We start from the raw sequence: 4,555 nt of genomic DNA on the forward strand, positions 1-4,555 counted from the left end.
TATTTACACCTATTATATTCTATAACAGTCTTCAAGAGAAGTTGAGTAATTAAAGAGCACTCCTTCACCCCACCCCCCAAACCCCCGGAACCGCAAATGTTCAGCATTTTGAAACACATTTTCTAACAAAGCCAATTGCCTTAAATTACTTGTGAGAATTGAGAAATTGAATTGAGAAACTAAGGCAAGGAGATCTTGTTGAAAGATTTTGAAAGAACTAAAAAACATGTCTTCATCAAATTCACGTCAGCAACTTGTTCTTGTATGCAGAGAGAACTACCAGCCATGGGTAGTGAAAATCAAAGTTTTTTTTCGATAAATAAAGATAATAGTGAAGATAAAAGCTTTAAGCTGAAAATTTATGGTAGGTAACTGAGACAGGGGAAGTCACTTGAGTTGTCTAAGGATCCGATAGTTTTTCACCTCCAAATTCTAAAGCTAAGAAGAAAAAAGAGTTAAGATCTAACAGGTTTCAGATAGCAAGAGAGCCAAACTCTACTATTCTGGAATATAGAAAAGGGAATTCATGGAACATCAATCTTAGAACGAACATACGGGATAGGGAAATGGAGGAGTTGGTCAGCCTACTAGCAGCACTTCACAATGTTGCAATTAACCGTGAAACACTAGACCAACTCAATTGTGGAGCAAAAGGGGATGGGAAGTTCTCAATTATAGCAGCATTCAAGCTTCTAGGCCCACAAAATGCAATTATAGTCACTGGCCTTGGAAGCTTATGGAAGATCAAGTTGCCCCCAATAATAGTTGCTTCAGCTGGATTGCACTTCATGGAGCTTGCCTGACCCAAGACAACCTGGCCAGAAGGAAGTTTCAGATGGCTAACAGATGTTACATGTGCATGAAGGAAGAAGAAAAACACAAACCATCTATTTGTAGCAGATCCTATGGAGTATGTTTTTAGGTCTTATTGGTCGCAATGGGTCATGCCTGAGAATATCGAATATCTGGAGTTGCTGGAAGTTGATAGCACCATCAAGAGAATCTGGAAGATGATACCTGCATCCATTTTTTGGAGTATCTGAAACGAAAGGAATAGAAGATGTTTTGATGGAATATCAACTACCTACCAATCCTGAAAAGCTAATTGCCTCATGTATTTGTATAGTTGGGTTTATTTAACCCCTCTAGATTCCCCTGATTCATATCTTAAACTTTGTCAGCTCTCTGGCTCTTGACAAACAATGTAAAGAGGAGAGCTGACCTTTTTCTACTTTGCTTTTGTAACTATTATGCATCTACTTGATGCCTGTAATAGAACTAATTACTTCATAAAGAAAAGGCTCTAACACATCTACATACTTCAGTCGCAGAAGCAATTTTTGTAAAGACTATTCCTTGCTTTTCTCTTAATGAAATATGGAAAAAATTGGTAGACAGAATATCAAAGGTCAGACAGGACCAGAAATATTAATATTATCTCTTTGAAGAGACAATTTGAAAACTTAAAATGGAGGAGATGGAGAGACGTAATACCCAAACAAGTTGATGAAACTTGTGAGTCAAATCCAAATATTAGGTAAGGATCTTTTGAAAGAAAGGATTGTGACAAAAGTCCTCCAAAGTTCACCTAAAAATTTTGCAATGAAAATCTCTTCCCCGGAGGATTTTATGGATATCGCAAAGATGATTTTTGCCGAAATTATTTGTGCCCTTGAGGCCAAGAACAAAGAAGTATGAGGTATCATGAAATCACTCATGAGCTAGCTTTGTAAATCAATAATATGATCAACCCAAGCTCTTCAAAAAAGGTAAAACTTTAGTGGAAAAGGCAAAAGCTACAAGAAGAAAAATGCAGCTCAACCTTCTCACAACCATTGCCAAAAAGGAAAGTTACCATCATCCCACCACCTTTGAAATGTAGATATTGCAAAAAAAAAAATCACCGGATGGAAAAGTTTTGTTTCCATAAGCAAAGGCAGCAACAAGAACAGCAGGTAAACCTTGTTGTTGTTGATGATGGTGATGAAGAAGAAGCAGAAGAGACAACATTGCTATTGGCACTCCAGGAGAAAGAAGTTGAACTTCAAAATTGAAATGCTGAAGAATGTTTTGTGAATTCCAACCACAAGGTTTCAGGTGTTAGAGAATGAGCTTTGTATTGGAAGAAGAAAAGGCCTTATTAGATTTTTATGATACAAGAATTATCTTAATTCATGTATAATGAAATTAATTTAAGGATACATGTATTGTTTTGTCCATGAACTAGAGAAGAGCAAAAAGTAAACAATAAAATTAAGATACGTGTACTAGACAAAGTAGGACAAGTTCTATAAACATGTACACTCTATAGCCATTTTATGCAAGCAAGTTGAGCAAAAGAAAAAAGAATCATTTACTCCACTTGTCTTCAACATAACTTGACTGATTTTTTGAGAATGTTCCTCCTTCACAAATTTCAAACACATTTCACACACTCGATTACTCGAAGAATAACGCCAATATGTTACTTTAGAATTAGTGCAAGCCTACATTTAAAATCATCAAGAATCAGTAGGTAAATTTACCCCTCTCTTTTTCCTCATTTGATCTCTCTATTGTCTATTCCTCCCCAATTCTCTTCCTTCAACCTTTTAATTCTTATTTCCTTTTATAGTGTAGTTCGACTATGGGAATCAATAAACAGAGTTGTTTCCATAGATTCCCTCTAATTGTCCTATTTTATTTTATATCTCAATTTAATTGGGCTGATTGTGTAGTTGACGAATTGATTTAAACAAATACACCTCATTTCCATTCTCCATTTCTGTTCATTAAAATTGAGGACTGCCATATAGGAAATAACATTTAAGAAAAGGATAACTAATGTAACAGAGGCGGGACAATGTGGAGCCAATTGTTAGCAGGGAAGATTATTAAGTGTACAGGCCAGGGTAAGACTGTGGAAGTGGTTAAACTTAATTGAGTTTTAAAGATAAAAATTGTAACTAAGCGGTGAAATTCTTTCGCATTCGCTCAATCACTCAACTGATTTGGAGGATTTTTCAATAATTTCTTCAATTAAGCGACCACAAGAACAATAAACTGAATTGAGTGCCCCGAATAGCTATTGTTCTATTTCTACATCGTCGGAGAATTCCAATAGTAAAGAAGAATTTACCACAGCGGCAACAAGAGAGAAGTTGGGCTAAGGTAAATTGATCAAAATAAGATGAAAAAAATCTTAGTTTACTAGAACCTGAGCAACTGGGTTCCATATCAGATTACTCTTCACTAGAACTGCATCATATATCATAATGGGGTGTTTGAATTGAAAAAACTTACCAAGAACACAATAACATTAGTTAAACAATGATGATTAGCAGCATGTGACGCATGAATTATTCGACCTCCACCAACAGAAACCCTCCATGTCCTGCTAATAAATTTACACAAACAAACAATGTACCCTAAGATAATTCCAAGGAAAACCATATTTCCACAACGAAGAGATATACACAGGAAGATTCTTACAAAGCTGTCGTGGGACTCATATTCCTTCACCCACCTCTTAATTTCTGTATAAACCTAAAAGTAGCAACTTTTCAATCAATCAACTTTGCCCTCAATTCAAAACAAGAATCTTAGAATTATAAAATAGAGGGATTGGTAAATAAAGGAACAACCAGTTGAGAGAGCAATTAAAAGTTCTTTCTCCATTTCTTTGGTTACAGAAGCAGACCCATTTTCCTGCAGTGGAGTAGAATTTCAATTTCTGCGGAAAAAAAAATAGACAGAACAAGTGAGCTTACAGTATAAGAACGGAGGTAATGGTCAATTAGAGAACAGAGGCGTGAGTGTGCCTTCGCCATAACTTGCTTTTTCAGCAAAATCAGTTTCTCCTTCAAAATTTCAAGTTCACAATGAACCCACCTCCATAGCAATACTCAGCTCGCAAGACAGGGAGAATGAATTTTATGTCTTCTCCACCAACACCGCTATTACCACCGTGTACGGCGGAAGTCGCCATTTTTCTTGGGGGTGGGTACCAACTTCTTACCGTTTTAATTGAAGTGTACAAGAGAAATTTGATGGGAATTAATTTATTTATTTTATAGTAGTATTCCACATCAGTGGGTCCTTCACTAATTCAAAATTTGAGTCAACAGCCCTCCAAATCTCGGAAATGTGCAACAAGATGATTTACTGGCTAGTTTCAAATATATGCAATAAAATAATTTGTTTATAACAACTATCGTCATGTTTTATTTATATAAAAATAATCAATTCATTTTTTCTCCGTCCAATAATAATTGTCTATTATATAGGCTGAATGACCTGGGAGACCCTTGTATTTGGCTCTGTTTGTCACCTGGATCCTTCAACTCACGATTTTACCAATTGAACAATTAAAGTTATTAAAACACAGTATTTTAAACCCCTCTGATCATGTGGGTCTCCCAATCATGCTGATGTGGATAACACCTCACTATCCACATCAGAAATATATTGCCATATCAGTTTTTGTATTACAAATAATATTTTTTTAAAAGAAATCTCAAACTAATCTCTAAAATCATTTCTTTCTTAATTTCTTTCCATTTTTTCTTCTCTTCCC

The 4,555-nt window shown here is 35.5% G+C and overlaps 1 long non-coding RNA gene across 2 annotated transcripts; it reads right to left on the minus strand.

Annotated features, from left to right (window-relative positions):
* Nucleotides 1-3,271: 3,271 nt before the first annotated feature.
* LOC125852098 (uncharacterized) lies at nucleotides 3,272-3,989 on the minus strand. 2 transcript variants are annotated; one of them, XR_007444968.1, is made up of 3 exons: nucleotides 3,750-3,989; nucleotides 3,472-3,525; nucleotides 3,272-3,373 (listed from the first exon to the last, which is right to left on the minus strand). It is a non-coding gene; the product is annotated as an uncharacterized LOC125852098 (long non-coding RNA). The 2 variants fall into 2 exon arrangements; XR_007444967.1 differs by having other exon boundaries at nucleotides 3,624-3,989.
* Between the last annotated feature and the right edge of the window lie 566 nt (nucleotides 3,990-4,555).

The sequence above is a fragment of the Solanum stenotomum genome, unplaced genomic scaffold (genome assembly GCF_019186545.1).
Source record: "Solanum stenotomum isolate F172 unplaced genomic scaffold, ASM1918654v1 scaffold32342, whole genome shotgun sequence".
Classification (NCBI taxonomy): Eukaryota; Viridiplantae; Streptophyta; class Magnoliopsida; order Solanales; family Solanaceae; genus Solanum; species Solanum stenotomum.